At 42.7% G+C, this 22,507-nt stretch overlaps 1 pseudogene; it reads right to left on the bottom strand.

The window, feature by feature from the left end:
* Positions 1-5,421: 5,421 nt before the first annotated feature.
* Positions 5,422-22,507, bottom strand: part of LOC116762187 — a 382,117-nt pseudogene continuing 365,031 nt past the window's right edge.

Genomic DNA, 22,507 nt, shown 5'->3' with positions numbered 1-22,507 from the left:
CTGATGAGACACTAGCCCTGTTTAACACCTTGATTTCAGTCTTGAGAGATTCTGAAGCAGAGGACCCAGTTGAGCCATACCTGGATTCCTGACACATGAAAACTATGAGATAATGTGTGTTGTTTTAAACTACTAAGTTTTGAAATAGAAATAACTAACACAAAAGGAGATACAAATGTAAGAGAAGTAAACACCCTATAGTCCTGAATTTTAATTGGAAGTATCAATAAAATATAGATGCCCTAGGTCTTTCTACTAAAAAGGCTTAGAAACAGTGAACATCCCCTGGCATCCAATTTGTGGTCTTGAAATTCTGTTTCCCCAAGAAGAAACCAAGGCTCCTTGGAGAAATGGCTGAATACAGATCTGAGGCAGGAATTATATGACATAAGCCTGAAACATCTTGTCACCATAAAGCAAGGAAGTTCCTGACTATGAGGGTCTAATGTCAGAAGCCAACTTGAAGAACTTCCCACTTGAAGATGGGAAAATTTGAGCATCAGTAAAGATAATGACAGCAGTGGATTGAAACACTTTAAGGATGTTTACATCCATGAATTCATAATTACTCTTATTCTAAAAAACTGGATTGGTCACCAACTAACTATTCTGAAAACTGGTAAATAAAAGGAAACAATCAAGGATTTATCCTGCCTTTTCCATGTGAATTATAACACTTGGTAACCAAATAGATGATAAGAAAAAGTTTCTTTTAATAAATGTATTCTTCTAGGGAATTCCCTGACAGTCCAGTGGTTAGGACTCCATGCTTTCCCTGCCAAGGTCCCGGGTTCGATCACTGGTCAGGGAACTGAAAACTCCCGCAAGCCAGGCCGCGCAGCCAAAAAAAAAGTATTCTTCGAGTGAATAAAGAAGGAATGATATAATTAGAATATTGTGATTTTGCCACCAATTATGAATTAGTGGATAGAGACACTATTCATCAGTGGCTGCTAACATCACAAAGAGAAACCAGACATTCTTTCTTGATGGAAGAAAGTAACACCATGATTAAGTGGTCTTGCCAGAAAGGCTGAACCTGAATACGTTCAAGCCTCCAGACTGAACTACCAAATCCCAGGAAGTAGAAACAGAGAAAGATGTGAAAGTACACCACAGGGAAGCATTTGTCAAAATGCATACTGGGGGGCAACTACAGGATAAACAACCCCCACGCCCAGGAAATACAATGCAATGGGAAGAAAGAAATGGAGCAGAAATCCAATTAAAAGAGACAAGAGGGACTTCCCTAGTGGCGCACTGGTTAAGAATCCGCCTGCCAATGCAGGGGACACAGGTTCGAGCCCTGATCCAGGAAGATCCCACATGCCGTGAAGCAACTAAGCCCGCAAGCCACAACTACCGAGCCCATGCGCCGCAACTAGTGAAGCCTGCGCGTCTAGAGCCCGTGCTCCACAACAAGAGAAGCCACCGCAATAAGCCCACCCACGGCAACAAAGAGTAGCCCCGCCCGCCGCAGCTAGAGAAAGCCCGCTGGTAGCAGCCAAGACCCAATGCAGCCAAAAACAAACAAAAAAATAGACAAGACCTACCAGTCAAACACATTTTGTAGACATAATGGGGACCCTGATTCAACTAAACATTTATATATATATGATATATATATTTAACTAAACATATATATACGATAATAAAAATTGGAATGTAAGCACTTACTGGATATGTGATGACATAAGGAATAATTATTAAGCTTTTATGAGATAAAGATATTATGCCTATGTTTTAAAAAGTATTTGTTAGAGATACATACTGGAATATTTACAGGTAAAACAGTATATGTTTTTGCTTCAAAATAACAAGGGAAGGGAGTGGGTGGATGGGGACACACATGATACAAGACTGGTCAAGAGCTGCTAACTGTTGAAGGTGGGTGAGCATGTAAGGGTTCATATTATTCTTTCAGTCTTTGTCAACGTTTTAAATTCTTTGTAATTAAAAAAAAAGCTTTTAAAACGTGCATATGCTATGGTTCTGCACTTAACACTTGTGCTCAAGGAGGCAAGTGCACGACCTGGCACTACAGTGTTGTTCCTAATAGTGAAAACAGGACACAACCTCAGTGTCTATCAGTAGAACTGCTAAAGAAACGGGGCTCTCAATTCTAACTAGGGTAGCAGTTAAAACGGAATCCAGTACAGCCTTGACAGCACTGATGTAATACTTTATAGCTTCTTACTGAAATGGGGTCAAGAGCACAAAGGGGGCCTTCAAGCTGTGTGACCTTGAGCGAGTGACTTAACCTCTCCGTGCCTCAGTTTCACCCTCTTTAACATGGAGTTGATAATAATCATATAGATTTTTTTTTTTGGCCACGCCCCTCGGTTTGCGGGATTTTAGTTTACCGACCAGGGATTGAACCCAGGCCCTCCGCAGTGAAAGTGCGGAGTCCTAACCACTGGACCGCCAGGGAATTCCCGTATACACACCATTTTTTGACGATTAAATGAGTTACTACCTGTTAAGCGATTAGAACAGTGCCAGGCTCGTGGTGAGCGCTACAGAAGTATCTATTAGTAGTCGTGGTATATCTATTCCTGGAAGGCCGGCCTTGGTTCTTGGCGCACCCCGCACTGCGCGCCCTCTTTCCTGGATTTTAGCCTGGAGCCCGATGCACCGCGCCCCGCCCGTCCCGCTCGCCCGGGGACTCACCTGAACCCGGCCGACCCGCGACCGAGACTCTTGAAACGCCGGTGGGGCCTTGGGACTTGGGCCGAAGGAGCACCGCGGACCCTCTCTCCGCTCCGCTAAGCTGACACTTCCGCTGTCTCTTTAGGCCGCTCGGAAGCTGTTTCGTGTTGTCGGCCTCCACGCTTTGGGCCCATCCAGTGCAAAGAGGCCAATAGGAAACTGTCCCCCTTCCCCCGCTGCCCCCAAATCCTGGGACCTCCTGTTCCTGTTCCATACAAGCCTGGCTCTTCCCTTCCATTTCCTAGCCCCACCCCATCCTGCCCCCGACTTGCCCCACAAGTGAATTTCATTTGGCGATCTGAGGAGCAGCACCGAGAGACCCAGAGAAAGGGTCGCCTGCATTGCCTTACCCCTGAGAGCTCCACACACCCGCCTGGCCTTCTTGTCTTTCCACTTGGGCACAGAGAGGTGAAGTAACTCGTCCACAGCAACACTAGTGGACAGGGACAAACCACAGCAGCGCCCTGCTACCAAGACACTCAATCTCCCACCCCGCGGCTTTCCCCGCCCTTCCTTCCCATCAGGCTCTAGCTGCCTGCGGAGTGCCTGCACCTGGCCACCCTCACTCCCCGTGTCTCCCACCCCACATTAACATCACCTGACCTCCAGGAGTCTATCCATTTCTTCCTCTTGTGCACCAACAGGGTATGTGCACCACCCCCTCTCCCAATACTTTCAGGACACAGCTAGTCACACAAAATAATTACTTGACAACTACTTATGTGGCAACACCTATGTTTTCTAGATAAGGAAGAATAATAACTTTCCAGGTAGGGAAACAAAGTTTCTGGATGCTTAATAGGAAAGAGCACTAGACAGAGAGTCAGTCTCAAATACAGACAACTGTCACCTCCCAGGCATGCGACGTTGGGCAATCACTTCATGTCACCAAGCTCAGTTTACTCAACTGTAAATGTGAATGGTAAATACCCACGCCTTGCTCTTCTCTGGGTGATTGTGAGGATCATCTGAGAAACCCCATGGGAAAGGTTTTTAGTCTATACCCTGAGGCCTTTTCACCAGCTGGTCCCACTTCCTGGATTACCCTCCCAGGTAGCACTGAGCTGACTCCCTCATCTGCTCTGTATCTTAGCTCAAATGCCTCTTAACGAAGCCTCCCCTGACCACCCTAGATAATGAAACCTCACTCCTTTTATCCTGCTCCACTTTCTTCTGTTTCCAAAGCACTGTATCACCTATATATTACACTATATCGTTTATGTATTATACTCATTGTTTTTCTCAGGCAGGGTTCTCTGCTGTGTCCCAAATCCCTGCTGAGTGGCTGAGTGCCCTGTTCACTGCCTGAACTTCCCTTCTTCTCTAGGTGCTCCGCTGATCACAGGCACTGAAAATCCTTCATGACACTGTCAATGAGGCTGAATGGAGGGGAGTGGTATCAGCGCCTATAACACTTTGGACTAGATTGATGAAAGAGAAACTGAAAAAAACCTGCAACATTCCCAAATTCTCCCTTCAACTTTCTCTTTGCTGCAGGCTTACCCTATCAGGCCCTCTCTTCTCCCCCGTCTCTCCCTTCCCGTCTCGAGGCCTCTCCTCCCCTTTGCTTTTCTCCTTCACTCCTTGGGCCTCTTTTGTGGCTGCTTTCTCCTCTGTCAGCTTTTCTTTGCCTTTCTGGGTAGGTGAGAGAGGAAGGGGCTGTCTGAGCACTGGGGTTGGAGTCTCAGAGAGACCAAACTGAAATTCAGTGTTGAAGGTGAGTGTGGTCTGTAGTAGCAGCCTAGATAAGGACACGGCGGCTGAGACTTTGTCCCTGTGTCCTGAGATGCTCAGGGAGCACTACAGGTCTGCACTGTGCTCTAAACATGCAACAGCTGCTTTCCCCTCACCCTGGGAGCTCACACGAAGGGGAGGGAGGAGGCAGAGCGGAAGCTCTGTAGCAGCGGCTTTTTCCTAAAGCAAACGTTTACAGGAACTGCTTAGACTTCCCAAGTAAAGATTTGGCTGAATCTGCCTATGCTAGAGCAGAGAACACTGCCTGGTTTCCCAAACCCACCTCAGCCCACCTGCCCATTGCACTTCTGGGGCATCTCACTCCTCTGGGGGTGGGGTAGGCAGTGGGGAGCACAGGTATAGGGGCAAACATGCTGAGGCAGAGGTTGCAGGTGGAAGAAGGATGGGAAGGAAATGGATTTGCTGGCACCTCTAACTGATTACAAGGACCATCAGGACTGTCTGGGGCCTTGATACTCAAAGTGTGTTCCATGAACCAACAGCATCAGCATCACTGGGAGCGTACTGAAAATGCAGATTCCTGGGCTACCTTCTGAATTAGAATCTGTATTTTAACAAGATCTCGGGTGATTTGTAGATACTCTAAAATTCAGTAAGCACTATTCTAGGGACTTCCCTGGTGGTCCAGTGGTTAAGCCTCCATACTTCCACTGCAGGGTGCATGGGTTTGATTCCTGGCTGGGGAACTAAGATCCCACATGTCACGCAGTGCAGCCAAAAAAAACAAATTCAATAAGCACTATTCTATGTAGTCTGCATTTAGCCACTGTTCTATTTACAAATGAAAGGGTCAAGGAATTTTAGAGTTTTTTGGTTGTTGTTATGGTCCCTAAGCTATAAGGAAAACCAAATATATATACATATGCATATACATATACACACACATATATAGGCTTCCTTAACTTTTTAAAAATAGACTTTGAAGACATATTTAGTACAGTATACTTTTAGGTTGAACTTTTATTTCCTTTCTTTTGAAATTCTGATTCAGATTTTGACTGTGGAGAAAAGTATAATGAGACTGTCAGCAGAGGCGTTTAACATTCTATTTCGTTCAAGCATGATACTTACAATTCCACCTACATTCATTAGATGGTATTATTTCTTTATGTAAATCATAGTGCACGTTTATTGAGAGTTATGTTTTCAGTGCTTTACAAGTTTGTATTAATTTATTCTTATGTTCCCTATGAGAAAGGTACTCTTATCCCCTATCTTACAGACAGGGAGACTGTAGCATAGGGGCATTTAATTAAACTGCCTGAAGTCACACAGCTCACAGATGGAAAGGCAGGTAATGAACCTACACAGTGTGGTGCCAGATTTGTGTGTTTAACCCTGACAGTAAATGGCCTGAGAAAGCTGGACTCCCCAGTTAAGCAGCAAGCTGCCCGAGGTCAGAGGCTCCTTTTCTTGATAGAGTCTCAATGATGCTGCTCGCAATGGCCCTCCAAGTTGCTGACTAGCCTTCAAAAGGCAGTGGCAGAAAAGGCTATGAATAAAACCGGCACACTGCAAAGGTTTTAAAGTATCATCTTATTCGTTATTTATAACAAAAATGGAAACCTTAATATGGTAATGACCTGCACTGGGAATTTGGAGTTAGATATCAAAATGGGATATGGATTTCTAAACCATCAAATCTATAGGTTTCACACCATGGGTAATGCTGCTTAATAAATGAGTTTGCCACCCATTCCGATGAAAGCAACCAAGAAATCATCCATTAAATTCCTGGGGAGACTGTGGCAATGATTTCCTATGGGAATGGGAATGATTCTTATTCCCCCAAATCTTAATTGTGTTTAAAATGTCACTTTTACAAAAAAAAAGGGCTCATCTCTGAATATCTTTTGAATGTACCCAATCTTAAAAAAAAGTATACACAATTGCTAGTCATTTAGAGTTATTCAATATTAAATATTACTCAATAACGGCCCTCCATACCAATTTATCTCCAGGTAAGATTTGGTCCCTTTAAGAGAAATTGTTAGAAATGAACCAACGGATAGGGAAGAAGGAGGTTGCCAAGCAACTGCCAACAGTCATCCACCCAGGAGACAGCAGCACTTGGTCTGCAGAAAAGCCACACACTCCAAAGCAAAATAAATTTCATAAGAGCAAAATTAGCCACTTGAAAATCTTACTTTCCAAGATCACCTCATTTAGGGGCCCTGGTGGTCCATGGGATTAGTCCAGTTTGGCAACAGTATGGATTCTAAAATGCCTAATGAGGTTGCAATGATGACTGAAGGCTTTCCCACACTCATCACACTCATACGGTCTCTCTCCAGTGTGGCTTCTCTGATGCTTTATAAGGAGTGTTCGCCTACTAAAGCTTCTACTGCACTGACTGCATTGATAGGGTTTCTCACCAGTGTGGATTCGGAGGTGCTGGAAAAGCCCCGCATTCTGGCTGAAGGCTTTACCACACTCGTTACAGCGATAGCGCTTCTCTCCAGTGTGTATCCTCTGATGCTGAACAAGGTATGAGCTCAGGCGGAAGGCTCTCCCACACTCTTCACATTCATATGGTTTTTCCCCTGTGTGGATCCTTCTGTGTCTAATGAGGCCATTGCTGGCACTGAAGGCTTTCCCACAATCCTTACATTGATAGGGCTTCTCTCCAGAGTGGCTTCGCTGATGTTCAACCAGGCCTGACCTCTGGCTGAAGGTCTTTCCACATTCTTCACATTCATATGGCTTCTCCCCAGTGTGGATTCTCTGGTGCTGAATGAGAACTGAACTCTGAGTAAAACTTTTCCCACATTCATTGCACCTGTGACGTCTCTCTCCAGTGGGATGTCCCCTCTGCTTTTCTACCTTGCTCACACGTTTACAAGTTTCTCTGTACTTAGAATCTAAAGGAACATCTCTTTGGAGTCTGCTATTCTCAAAATGTCCCGTTTCTTTTAAGACTTCTTGTTTCGATGCCAAGTCCTGGTTTTCAAGTACAGTTTCACCATCTAGAATAATAAATAGATCAAACAATGTCATCTCTTTCCTTTATGAAAGAGTATAACCACAGGATGGGGAACAGGAAGATCCATATCAAGCACACATATTCTAGGAATCCAAAGAAGACCTAAATGGAGATATTGAGACCAACAGAGTAAGGGGTCATCAGCACCTGCTGAAATGGCTGGAGGGGGTCACCCAGAGAAAGCGAGGCTTCCAGACAGGATGTACTCAAGCAGGCACTGTGGAATGCTTACTAGGAAGCAGGAACTGTTCTAAGTGTTTTATGTATATTAATTTATTAAATCTTCAAATGACTCTTTGACTCCATATTATAATTATCTCCGTTTTTACAAATGCATAAACTGAAGGCACAGGAAGGTTACTTGACCTGCCCAATGTCACACAGCTTCTAAGTGGCAGTGCTTAAATTCCAACCCAGGCAATTTGGTGCCAGAGTCCACAGCCTTTACTACCCTATACTGAACCACCAGAGATCCCCTGAATGGACCTGTGAAAGTCCTTACCTTGTTCTCCAAATTTGTGGGGCCCAAAAGATTCACATTTGAGCTGTGTCACCATGGACTGAACCTGGAGAGCTGTTGATTCCTGCTTGGCCTTCAAATGCACTGCATCCCCTGAGAGCACTTCAGAATGTCCATGTTCACAGTCTGTGGCCTGAAGGCAGGTAGGTATATTTGGGTTCATAAGAGGAGGATTACAGGAATCCAGGCTAATACTCAATGAAAGAGATCATATGGAACCATATGAGACATTTTGTAGAGCAATGGCACAGTGGAAGACCCAGAGTTTAAATCCACACCCAAAAGCAGAAGGGGGAGAACAAGAGTGGCCCAACGTGATATGGTGGTTTAAAATATGTTTATAAGTTCTTTGATGCTCCTTCCATTAATTCCTCTCTCCTTGAGTGAGAGCTGTACTTAAAATGACTCATTTCTACTGAATAGAATGTATGGCAGAAGTGACGGTATATAACTTCTGAGACTAAGTAGTAAAAAGGATGTGGTTTCATCCTATTCTCTCTTTCTCTATTTCTCTGTCTGTCTCTTGGGGAAGCCAACTGACATGTTGTGAGGACACTCAATCAGCCCTAAGGAGAAACCCATATGGTAAAGACCTCCCACCAACAGCCAGTGAAGAACCGAGGCCCCCTACCAACAACCATGGGAGTGAGCCATCTTGGAAGTGGGTCCACCAGCCGTAGTCAGGTCTTCAGAGGACTATAGTCTTGGTTGACATCTTCACAGCAACCTCATGAGAGATCCTCCTAAGTGGCTCCCAAAACCCTGACTCAGAAACTGGGAGATAATATTTGTTTTTTCAAGCCATTAAAGCTTAGGGAGGCGGGTAATTTGTTACCCAGCAACAGAGAACTAATACATGAGGCTATGGCCAACCAACCTGGGTCACCAAACTTCACCCTTCGTTTAATATTCTGTGTCCAGGAGCCTATCTTCCTCCTCTCACCTGGTTCTCTGGCTCACTTAGCTCTCGTTCCAGATCTTCAACTGCAGCCACCGCCTCCTCCCCACTCTCGGGATGGTGCTTCTGCACCCAGGCCTGGAGCTCCTCGGGCAGGATGGTCAGGAACTGCTCCAGCACCAGGAGCTCCAGGATTTGCTCCTTGGTATGTGTGTCTGGCCTCAGCCACTGATGACAGAGTTCCCGGAGCCGGCTCAGTGCTTCTCGGGGACCAGGAGTCTCTTGGTAACAAAAGTGCCTAAAAAGTTGGCGGGAGGCCTCCTGGCCAGAAAAGCTCTTCTCCTTAAGGTAGGTTCCTTGGTCCCAGATAGGGTCTTCCTCCACCTTCACAATCTTAAGTCCATCCTGTTCCCCTGTTGAAGCCATGCTGGGATTAACTTAGAAGGGCTCACTCCAGCCTGAGGCAGAGGGGTAACTGATTTAAGATCCCCTGATTTAACCTTCTTTAGGAGGATGTACCTGATGAGAAAAATATGTCTTAATGGAAATTAAAAAGTAATGGGGAAAAAAAACAAAGTATAAGAACAATAAATATTATGCTATCATTTATGTTAATAAAAGGTATATATAGTATTTTACTTCTGTACGTTTAGAAACTGGAAGAAAAGGCATATGGCAGAATACATTACTGACCCCAATTCTTCACCCTTCCCTGTAGACATGTACTTTGTTGTGCCCTCCCACTGTGATTCTGGGCTCAGCCATGTGACTTGACTTGGCCAGTGTGTTACTAGCAAGTGTGATACAAGCTAGACTTGAAAAGTACTTGTGTGATTGGGCTTGCTTGCCCTTGCCTGCTACAATTACTAGGAGGATATGCTGGCTTTCAGATGATAAGAAACATGCAGGACAGAGCCAAATCACCCCAGAGGGGCAGATGAGACCATCCTAGGTCAGCTAACAGCCAGCTAATCCCCAGACATGTAAGTGAGCCTAGCTGAGATTTGCAGAGCTGCCTGGAGGATTCACAGCTGACTGCAGATATACAAGTAAGCCCTACCCCTATCAGCTGAACCCCAGACTCATGTGCTAAATAAACGTTTATTGCTATATGCTGCCAAAGATTTGTAATTGTTACACCACATTATTATAGCAATGAAAAACTAATACAGAGGGGTGGCCTCTGGGGAGGGAACTAGGTAACTCAGAATAAGACAGGAAGGAAAATAATACTGTCTGTATTTTTTCTGATTGTTGAGCCATTTCAAATAAAGTACTTATTCTAAGAAAATAAACAAATAAATAAATTGTAGTGATTTAAAAGTCTCATAGTCAATATATGGTAGCTTTAGGGGAAGAACAGGACATATAAAACTAGCCATAATATCAAATGATGAGTGCTATATAGAGGCTTCAACTGAATATCTAGGGAGTGATGAGCAGGAAAAACATAATTCTGACAGGGTATGGAGCAGTGAAAGAATGTGGCTTAGGGGCAAGTACATTTGAATTAGGCCTAAAATAACGAACAGAAAGTTGTCAGGCAGAGAAAGGGTGATGGGAGGAGATTCAACATGACAGGCCAAGCAGACAACAGAATCAAAGGTATTTAAGGTTACACGGCACAGTGACTCTAAGGACAGGCAGGGGGTCCTGGTGGCTGAACTACAGAGTATAGCGTGTGGGGAGAAAATGCATGACAAGAGATAAGGTTGGAAAGATGCATTTCATCGGAATAGAGAACAACCCTGAACTCTAGGCTAAGATGTTTAGACTTTACGATATGGAAAACCGAGGGTCATCAAGGTTTTTATTTCACTGTCATAGAGTTAGAGCTGTATTTTAAAGGAATATTGAGTAAGATTCAGGAGGAAAATGGTAAGAATATGCTGTAGGGTTGTGGCAGTTTAAGTTGGCAGGTTTAATGGTGGTTACACGGATACAATGTTTACTTTAGCGGTGGAATTTAAGTTTTATATATGGCTTTAGTTCTTTTTTTTTTGCAGTACACGGGCCTCTCACCGTTGTGGCCTCTCCCGTTGCGGAGCACAGGCGCAGGCTCAGCGGCCATGGCTTACGAGCCCAGCCGCTCCGGGGCATATGGGATCTTCCTGGACCGGGGCACGAACCCACGTCCCCTGCATCGGCAGGCAGACTCTCAACCACCACGCCACCAGGGAAGCCCTTTAGTCCTGTTTTAATAGAATCATTAAGGTCTGAGAGAACTGAGAAAAGTTTCTCAGTTATACTTTATTGGGGGAAAATGTATTTATCCCATTCATTCAAATGTCATGTGCCTACTAAATGCCTGGCATAGTGTGGGCACTTAGGTCAAAGCAGTGAAAGGGAACAGACCTGGTCCTTGCCTTTATGGGATTTGCAGTGGGAGAGACAGACTTTAGTACAATATTCACATCAACTTATGTTGTAGTGTTAAGAATAGAGAGCGTTACAAAGATTGTGGGTCTTATTCTTTGTCCACGTCCAGCGTCAACTCTAATTTTTTACTCCTTACTGCAGCATCTGGGTATCAGGTTTGTTGAGTCTTCAGTCCAGGAAGACTTGTAAGCCTGAGAGTTCTTATGAATTTACATTGGATTCCACTATTATTAAAAATGTGGCAAAAATTGTTCTGTGACTATAGGCTCTGAACCTGAACGCTACTGAGAAACCATGGTGATCAGGTTTTTCTCTTGAGTACCACAGGCAACCCCTCACAGACCCAAAGCCCCAGGTGGGGCAGCCTCTGCATTCGCTGTGCTGCTCTCCCCACAGTTGGTGGACTTAGGATTTACCTCCTGATCTTGTGCCACCATGAACTCTGTCTTTATCCCTGTTTTCTGGATAAATAAGTGAATTCTCCCTATCTACATCCCTTCTCCTTTCATCAAGCCATGGCAAGGGCAGGGAAGGGAGAAGGCAGAGAAAATGCACTCTTCCTATTCTCCCCTATGCCATCACTGCTCCCAGGATCTGTATGTGTTACCCTATGTTACCAGCTAGTCCTCCCTTGTCTCCTGTCTCCTCTCCCACCCATGTCCCAACCTGCTACAGATCCCAGACGCCTCTTGTACTTGATACACCTCTGATAAACTGAATGGACTGAGTTTTTTTAAATCATCTTTAGAGAAGCACTGCAAGGTAGAGACTAATGTTCAAATCATGTGGCCTCTCTAAAATGGGACTGACCAAAGCACCCCTATCACAGAACTGTGATAATTATATAAGGTAATGCATATAAAAAGCTTAGCATGGTACCTGGCCCATAGCAATTGCTAAACATTAAAAAACTACCAGGATGGGCTTCCCTGGTGGCGCAGTGGTTGAGAGTCCGCCTGCCGATGCAGGGGACACGGGTTCGTGCCCCGGTCCGGGAAGATCCCACATGCCGCGAAGCGGCTGGGCCCGTGAGCCACGGCTGCTGAGCCTGCGCGTCCGGAGCCTGTGCTCCGCAACGGGAGAGGCCACAACAGTGAGAGGCCTGTGTACTGCAAAAAAAAAAAAAAAAAAAAACTACCAGGTATTATTAGCAAAGCAGTACTAATAAGTTGAATATCCTCTTTTTATAGAGGAAATAGACCCAACAAAATAAACCATTGAATTCACAGGCCAAATTCAGTAGACAGTTGAAAATCTTGGAAGAAATATTTTCTGATGCTAGAGGCTTCAGTGGACTTCCACACTCATGAAAGGGGATAGGAAAAAAAAAAAGACTGTAGGCTACTGACTCAGGCTACGGCTTTATCAGAAACTATGGACCCAGGGGCCAAGGGACAGGACCAGTCTCATCTGCAGTAACTAAGCCCTGAAGCTGCTGGCCCCATACTAGGTCTGCCCGCCCTAAGAACTTCTTGGGGCAGCAACACTCAAACACTGGGTGTAAGTCCCAGAAAGGGTCTTAAATATAATAAATATAATGCTGAATGAAGAAGAGAGAGAAATCTAAAACAGAAAGCTGCCCACACAAAATAAACCTACAAACTAAATTCCAAAATGCATGAATAACTCTAACCCTAAGAAAAATAATCAACAAATCAGAATAGAAATTCACTTGGACTATAAAGTTCATTTTATAGTCCGAGGAGTTTTTTAAATAAGTGATTTTGAGAAATACATGAGATAATGAAACCAAAACAGGCAAAAAATGCAACACTGGGTAGATATAAAAAAGGACTAATGAGAAATCTTAGGATTTAAGAAAAAACTTTGACATTTAAAATGCATTAGAGGATAAACAACAGAACGGACACAGCTGAAGAACAACAGTGATTTTTAAGACAATACTGAAGGCTTTACTCTGAATGCAGCAGAGATGAAAAATATGGAAGAGCAGTTAAGAAGAAAGAGAGAATATTTCATATATATATATCTTAACTGCTCTTTCATATATATACACATATATAATAAATATATATACATACTATATATATAAAATGTTAAGAAAATACAACATTAATATACAGGAGCTTCAGAAGATGAGAATGTAGTGAATGACTGAGAAATAATAGTTGAGAAAAAAAATTAAGAATTTTCCAGAAATGAAGGCCTGACTTCTCAGATCAAGAGTGCACACCTAGACATAATATAGTGAAACTGCAGCCTATTGAGGATAAAGAGACAATCTTAAAACCTGCCAGAGGAAAAGAGACAGATTACCTACAAAGGAAACACAGCAAAGTGCTCATTAATGGAGTCCAGAAGGCAATCAGAGTGGGGAGATGACTGTGAACACAGAATTTACTCCCAGCCAAATATAAATAGAGCAAACTGAAGCCATTTACAACCCACGAACCCTTCCTAAGAGAGTAACTGAAGGATGTAGTTCAGCAAACAAAAGTGAACTCAGAGAGAAGGTATGAAACAGAGGAAACAACATAAGTCCAAAAACTGACAAAATATGGCAATAAATTTAAATGATTATGGGAAAAAAAACCTCCTGTAAAGTAATATATTCATTCACATGTAAAATGATGTACATAAAAGGTTATTTACTGTAGCACTGTTTGTGAGGCAAAAGGTTGGAAACAACCTAATGTCCACCAATATGGGACTGGTTAAATAAATTAGAGTAATCCATATATTGGACTACTACTATGCAGTTTTTAAAAATGAGGCAGCTCTTTATGTACAGATATGAAAGCACTGGCAAGATACATTTAGTGAAAAAAGCATGGTGAAGAACCACTGTGAAAAATATTAGCAGTTGTATTTAAAAAAGGGAAAAAAAATATATATATATAGCATACCCAAGCAACATTACCTGTCTCTGGGGATGGGAAACATCCCAGAGGGAGCAGGCATGATGTGGAATGTTTCAATGGATAACCCGTATTACATTTTTTTACATAAGAATGTTTTACTACACAAAAGGGGAAGAATATAAAACTAAAATTCTTTATAATAACAAGATGTGGTAGATGGTCAGTTCAGTAGAAAGAGTGTATTAAGGCCCTTGTTGTCAGGAGAACAGAAATACTGAACAGACCTCATTTAAAAAAATTCTAAAAGTAAATACACATCTTATAAGTTAAGGGTAAATCAGCAAGGAATTGGAGCAAATGGAACTCTCATACATTAATATGATAGTTTAATGGGTACAACCACTCTGGAAAATTCTTTAGAACTATCTCTTAAAGCTTGAGAATAAAAAAAGTTCTGCAGCTGTGGTATCAAGTAGCCCAGAACTGACGTAAATGGGAAGGAAATCCAAAAAAGAGGGGATATATGTACACGTACAGCTGATTCATTTTGCTGCACAGGAGAAACTAACCCAACATTGTAAAGCAACTATACTCCAATAAAAATTAATTTAATAAAATAGCCCTGAACTGGTCTGTTCAATCAATCAACAATTCACTTCAGAGAACATGTTTTTGTAAGTCCATCAACTAGTGGCAACCCATAGCTTTTGAAAATCAGCCAATCTGTAATGACTCGTTCCAATAAACACAGCTCTGAGAGCCAACTAATCAACAACAGTTTGTCCCATGAAACCAAGCCCCCAGAGATGATGTCAGCCCACCGAACTCCATGCTTCTCAAAATGCCTGTGTAAGAGCAGCAATCTCTTCTGTACCTAGTGGGGTGTTCCTAGTCAGGATCTCTCCAGCTCTCTTTTCATTTCAGATATTGAGTGATGGTCTCATCATTCTTTGACAAGCTGAACATATGTGTACGCCATGACCTAGTAATTCCACTCCCGGATATATACCCCAAAGAAACAAGTGCTTTCGTCCACTAAAAACTAAAACTACAGGAATGTTCAGAGCAGCTTTATTCAAAATAGCTCCAAATTAGAAACAACCCAAATGTCCATCAACTGCAGGAAAAACAAACAGTGGAACTGTGGTAGGCAGAATTCTAAGATCGCCACATGATCTCCGTCCTCTATGATTGTCATCATGTCACTTAAGATTGTTAGTTTACATGATAAAAGGTGTAATTAAGATGTAATTAAGGTACCAATCAGTTGACCTTAGGAGATCTCTAGGTGGGCCTAACCTACTACATAACTCCTTTAACAGCAGAGTTTTCTCTGGCTGGTAGCAGAAGATGAAGTCAGAGATTTGAAGCATGAGAAGGATTAGATACACAATTGCTGACGTGCTGATGGAGGGAGCCACCAGTAAAGGAATGCAGGCCGCCTCAAGAAGCTGAGACCAGTCCCACAGTGGCAGCCAGCAAGGAAAGGGAGACCTTGGTTCTACCAGGGACTTCAGTTCTACAATTGAAAGAAATTAAATTCTATAAAAGGTTTAAGACTCTTGTATTTTTAAAACACAGTCAGTAAATTTAGTGCCATTTATATTAACCAAAGATTTCCTATTTGATTTCCTCTGCTATCCTGGCTTCTGGCTGTGTTCCAAAGAGAACCAGTCTCTGTGTTGCTAGAGCTTTCACTCTAACGGGGAAGACACTGAGTTATCAAATAAATGGAGGACCTATTAAGATAGGATGGTGAGAGGTGAGCCCTTAAGAACAAAAAGGAGTGAGCCCTGCAGAGTAGAGGTGGGGGACAGGGGGAGAACTGTTCAAAAGCCCTGAGGCAGGGCATGGTGTGGTCAAAACAATGAAAGGAGGCAGAGTGCCTACAGCCATGTGAGAGGAGAGTGGCAAAAATTAGGCTGGGGGCTTCCCTGGTGGCGCAGTGGTTGAGAGTCCGCCTGCCGATGTAGGGGACATGGGTTCGTGCCCCAGTCCGGGAAGATCCCACATGCCGCGGAGCGGCTGGGCCCGTGAGCCATGGCCGCTGAGCCTGCGCGTCCGGAGCCTGTGTTCCGCAACGGGAGAAGCCACAGCAGTGAGAGGCCCGCACACCGCAAAGAAAGAAAGAAAAAAAAAATTAGGCTGGTAAGACAAGGCAGATCATGCAGGGCACAGGAGTTTATTTTTTAATTCTAATTACACTGAAAAGCCACTGAAGGCTTTTAGGAAGGTAAGTGACAAGACTGGGTTTACGTTTTAAGAAGCTCTGCTACTGTATGGTAGGCGAGCTGAGGGAATGAAGGTGGAGGCAAGAGAGTGGAAGCAGAAAAGGCAAAAGTTGAAAGCGTGGTGGTGGAGGCTATTGCACTGGATCCAAAAGACTGCCACTTAGGTATAATGTTAATGTATTCATCAAATTAATTTAACTTTGAAAAATACAACTGAAAGGCAAAACAGCTTAACTTTTGTTTGAAAAAAGTGCTACAGTCTTTGGACAGATATTTATGGAGCTGTGCTAAGAGCTGGGTATACACAGTAGTTTATAACTCATGGAGATAAAATTATAATAGAATGAAATAAAAGCCATAATCTCGAAGATGTGCATAAGGTACACTCCTGGAGAAAGTAGGACAACTCATCCTAAATTCAGTGCATTACCTGTAACCCGCAAAGGAATTCACTTCAAAAATATTTACTAAGTGCCTATTACATGTCAGGCAGCAAATACATGATAAAAGAGTGATACAATTGCAGAATTTGATGTGTTCTCATCTCCCTAACTGAACTAAAAAAATTAAAACATGACGTGGTGTAAAGAGCGTTTTCCTTTCTTTCCCCGGCAGCGCCCCGCGGTTTGCGGGATCTTAGTTCCCTGACCAGGGATCGAACCCGCGACCCCTGCGATGGAAAGGCGGAGTGCTAAACACTGGACTGCCAGGGAATTCCCGAGCGTTTTTCTTATTAGCTTCAGCATATTAGCATATCAGCACAACGAAGAGATAATGAAAATCATAAACCACCTGTGTCGCAAAATAAATTCCAAAGGAAAACTGATCACAAAGGCAAGGAAAAGAGGAACAACTTAAATACCACAAGGAAATAGGCAAATCCGGAAATTAAGATACTCTACGGGACGATTCGCAAGTCCTTCAACCAGGCAATAGGATGGGAAGAAGGGAGGGGAAGGATAGGACTGTTTTAAATTAAGACACTTAACTACATGCTTCGAATGGTCTTTAATTGGATCCTAGTTGGTACAAACCAACTGCAAAAAACATTTGTAGGACAACGAGGGGAAATTTGAATATGAAGTAGGTGTCAGGTAATACTAGGGAATGCGCTTAGGTTTAGTTGGGTGTGTTGATACTGGGGTTATGATTTATGTATGTAAAATGTCCTTAATTTTCAGAGATGCACATACGAAACTATTTAGAGGTGACAAGTCATGATGCTTGCAATTTATTTCGAAACATTTAAAGAAAAAATAGATCCGATAAATACTGTATAATGTTAACACTTGTTAAATAAAAGTGATGGGTATATAACCGAGTCGGGCTTTTGACAGAGAGCGAGACTCCCAGTCGGACGCTCCTCCTCCACCTCCCCACATCCGCTCAAGACCACAAAGCCCCGCCTGGGCAGGGGCGGGACCTCCTTCTACTCCACTGGGGCTTTAGCCCTGTGTCGAGGCGACGGCGAGAGGATGGCAAGGCCACTCCCGCGCAGACGTCCCCTCCCGGTCTACCCCAAGTCACCGACTTTAATCTTCCCGGGGCGGGAGGATCGGGACGAGGGGCCTGGGACTCACCTTCGGGGTCCCGGGAGCTTCGGATCCGTGGCGAGGGCAGCAGCGCCCGTAGAACCCACAAACCACAAAGGCCGGAAGTGCGTCATCGTTCTGAGCCCCGTTGCTGAAGCCGAGCAGCCCTTTCCGCTATCTTGTTCTCTCTAGGAGCTGCGGAGGTTGACGCACTTTATGACTGCCTCATTACAAGGCTCGGAACCAGAAATCCATCCCGAGGCGGGGAAACCCAGCGAGATTTCTGTACGGAGTGGCTCCCGGCATCTGGGAATCAGATGGTCATAGCAATGCAAAATGTTAGGGCCGAAAGGGACTTCATAGTTCCTCTGGTCTGGTACTTACCGCCCATTGCTTCCTGAGGCGCTCTCCTAGCTCTGGTCCCTTTGACACCACAAAGGAGAGGTGGTAGTTGTGTTTGGGGGTTTTTGTTTGTTCATTTTTAACTCTCAACCTCTGTTTTCTAGAATCGCAGTCTAGAAGGAGACACGGGCACAGAAACAAGTAACTATATACAGCTGATTTGTATGTGAAATGAAATAAAAATGAAGTAAATGTTTGTAAATCGATTAGGATAGTCCCTGGACCATAGTAAATGCCGTGTAAGTATTTAGAAGATAAATGTATGTATTAGGCCAAAGAGGAAAACTAATGGAGCAGATCAGGAAACTGTAGGAGTTTGCCCTTGTATTTAATACAAGGGAAATAGAACAAGAGAAAGGAATTTCCGGAGATGGAATAAAAGAATAAAATCAGAAATGGGGTGAGATACTTTGGTCATCCAGAAAATTGGGCAAATCACGATGGCTGGAGAAGAGAATATACAGCAGGGGGCACCTGCAGTTACTGTTCCTGGATCTCTAACCAGAGAGTTTGGGCTAATATGATCAGATTTGTCCCTAGAAATGTTACCATGGCAGCAGTGTGGAGAGTAGACTGGAAGGATTTGAGATTACAGGCAGGTAGACCAGTTAGGAGACAACTGCAAGAATCCAGGGTAGATATAGTGAGGGCCTGAATCAAGGCAGTAGCCAAAGTAGTGGAGAGAAGGGGATAGATAATATATGTTAAGAAGTTGAATTTATTTTTTTATCCATTCATTTAACAAATTCTCTTTGAATGCATTCTTTGTGCCAAGGGTTTCCTCTAAGGACTGGATATAATAATAATGAACACAGATCTTGACCCTCAAGAAGCTTAAAAGAGAAATATAGACAGTGCGAGATCTAATATATATAAAATTTGGGTGAAACATAGGTATGAAAATGGAGATTTGGAATGGAAAATCACATATTACAAATTTTAAAGTCTTAAAAGCATCACAAACATGAAAGTCAGAAAAATAATAAAATATTTTTATTAATTAACTGCCTGATGCATTTCTATAATAATTTTCTCCTAAATTGGTGTCTTTATATTCTTAGACTGTCTTTTAATGTTAATTTTGTAATTTAAATTTTTCTAAAAAGAATGAAAAGATAATGTAGCAAAATCTATCCTCTAGCATAACTCATCAAAAACGTTTTAGGGCTTCCCTGGTGGCGCAGTGGTTGAGAATCCGCCTGCCAATACAGGGAACATGGGTTCAAGCCCTGGTCCGGGAAGATCCCACATGCCGCAGAGCAACTAAGCCCGCGAGCCACAACTACTGAAGCCCACGCGCCTAGAGCCTGTGCTCCACAACAAGAGAAGCCACCGCAATGAGAAGCCTGCACACCGCAACGAAGAGTAGCCCCCGCTCGCCACAACTAGAGAAAAGCCCGCATGCAGCAATGAAGAACCAACGCAGCCAAAACTTAATTTAAAAAAAACATTTTGTTATTTGGGTAAACCTCTATCAAGTTTCTTTCTTTTTTTTTTTTTAAATGAAAGCTTTATTTATTTATGGCTGTGTTGGGTCTTCGTTTCTGTGCGAGGGCTTTCTCTAGTTGTGGCAAGCGGGGGCCTCTCTTCATCGCGGTTCGCGGGCCTCTCACTGTCGCGGCCTCTCGTGTTTCAGAGCACAAGCTCCAGACGCGCAGGCTCAGTAGTTGTGGCTTACGGGCCTAGTTGCTCCGTGGCGTTCTGGTATCTTCCCAGACCAGGGCTGGAACCCGTGTCCCCTGCATTGGCAGGCAGATTCTCAACCACTGCACCACCAGGGAAGCCCAAATTTCTTTCAATTTTGAGCTACAAGATTTTAGGATGTTTTAAGTTTTTTGAGGACTAATCTGAGAATCTCATATCGATGACACATTAACTAGATTGTTTTGATGTCCTCATTGTCAGTAGCAGACATAGTCAGTGTCAGTATTTTATGTCAAATGTGCAAGAAATTTAAATCTCTTTTCACTGTGTTCAGCGATACACTGTTCTTCATTAACTAGATTATTGAACAATCCAAGAGCCGATTTATTATTTTATTTAATATTTAGCTTTCCTCTTATTGAATTACTGTTTTCATGTAATCTGAAATTTGTTTTGTTATAACTTGCTTCTTTATATCAGAACAAAAATCTGTTTATTTCATTCAATATCTTTATTCCTTTTGTTTCTCACATTACATCCTTTTAATTTGAATTTTCTCTGTTCTTTAATAAATAATCTTTATTTCAAAATTTATCATTTGTTCCTTAAATCATATCAAAATGTCTTTCCAAATTGCAGATAAAATGACTTATTTCTAACCTCGATAGAGGTTTGGATTACACAGGGACATGCATTTATGAAAACTCAAAGAATGTACAATTAAAGTAATATATTTTATTACACATAATTTTACCTCAGAAGAAAAGAGCTATAAACAAATATTGAAATCTAGCTAATGACATGCACACTGAAGTATTATATTTAGGGGGAAGTATACTGCTTGATGTTTGCAATTTACTTTGATATATTAAGAAAATATAAACATATTAAGAAAAATGAATAGATACGGGAATAGAGATGTGGAAAAGCAAATATAGTAAGATGATAATTTTAGAATCTCAGTTGTGGACAAATATCATATGCACTGTAAAATTTTTCAAACTTTCTGAATGTTTGAAGGTGTTCACAATAGAATGTTAGGGGAAAGGAGCAAAGGTTCACAGCAAGTGAAGTAGAAATGCAGAACTGCTACTGCAAAAGGTGGAGGCAGGGATCAAACAGTTCAGAGAAGTGTGCACGCCAGACTGGACACAGCACGTAAAGCTAGAAAGCCCATAAGCTGACTACATTCTGTGGGGTTGATGAAGAATCCTCTAGTAACCAAACTGATAAGAATATGCTGATGAAAGATGTACCAGCATCACTGAGGTCTGTGGTGAGTGTCTGCTGGAGACCAGGGCTGACAGTAGGAATATTAGTTTTCTAGGCATGGTACCACAAACTAGGTGGCTTAACCTACAGAAACGTATTGTCTCACAGTTGTGGAGGTCCCAGATCAAGGTGCTAGCAGGATTGGTTTCTTCTGGATTCTTCTGGTGAGGGAAGAATCTTCCAAGTATATCTCCTAGCTTGTGGTGGTTTGCTGGCAATCTTTGGCATTCCTTGGCTTGTTGATCTCTGCCTTCATCTTCTCCTGGTGTTCTTCCTGTGTGCTTGTCTCTGTGTCCAAATTTCCCTCTTTTACTCATACTGGATTAGGGGCCAAACGTACCCCAGTATGACTTCATCTTAACTAATTACATCTACAGTGACTCTATCTCCAAATAAGGTCACGTACATTCAGGGCAATGATGAATGTCATGGCTAGTTTGTGGGGGCCTGGAAAGAAAAAGTCTGAAAAATCAAAAACGAGGTCTGAGGAAGAGGCATCTGGATGGACTTTTGAGAGTGAGCAGAAAGTCTGAAGATCATTGTACTACAAGTTAAAGCCCTGCATAGAACATACGTCATGGAAGAGGCAGCAAACAACTTTATGAGTTTGAGTTCTCCCATACACAGACACGGTATCTCCATGGTATATATCTCCATGGAAACATGTATGTTTCCATTCAAGTACTGTATTTCTTTGCTCCTGTAATTGCTGTCTTAAAAATTACATTTTTTAACTTGTGCTGGTGATGGGAAATGCAATTGTGAATATGAATTTTTAAAAATTCTACAAGCTTGCTAAACTCTTTTATTAATCATCATAATTTGAGTGTTCAATTATCTTGGACTTTCTCTTTAAACAATTCAGCATGTTCCTTATAAAAGTCATGCACTGTAAAAAAGAACAAGGAGTGTTGCTCATCATCCAGTTATACAAAGGGTTAAGTCACAACCCACTGCAGTTGCCCACAGAATGAAGATTCTGGGCTTTGGATAAAGGAGCCTCTGGATAGTTAAGATGCAAATCTAAGGAAGAATTTCAATGATCCCCCAGATTCTTGCATCTTCCTGTGCATAGAAAAGCACTAAAATCATTAACTTGAGACACTTATTCTTCGTGATTAGCAGTGATCTTTTACCAAAATGTATGTTGACTACTTGTATTTCCCGGGGGGGGGGGGGGGAATCATATATACTGGCTCCTCCTCTACCTTCCCTACTACTGAGAGGCTGGTTCCCCAGGCCCTAGTCCTCAGGTCCCTAAATAAAACTTAACTCACACCTTTTACATTATGTGTTTTTCTCTCAGTCAACAATATTTATAATTAATGTTTTAATTAGGTAATACGATCAGCTCTAAAAT

This window comes from Phocoena sinus, chromosome 11, assembly GCF_008692025.1.
Source record: "Phocoena sinus isolate mPhoSin1 chromosome 11, mPhoSin1.pri, whole genome shotgun sequence".
In the NCBI taxonomy this organism is placed as follows: domain Eukaryota; kingdom Metazoa; phylum Chordata; class Mammalia; order Artiodactyla; family Phocoenidae; genus Phocoena; species Phocoena sinus.
Note: the sequence above shows the minus strand (reverse complement) of the source record. Positions and strands in the feature narration are given on the sequence as shown.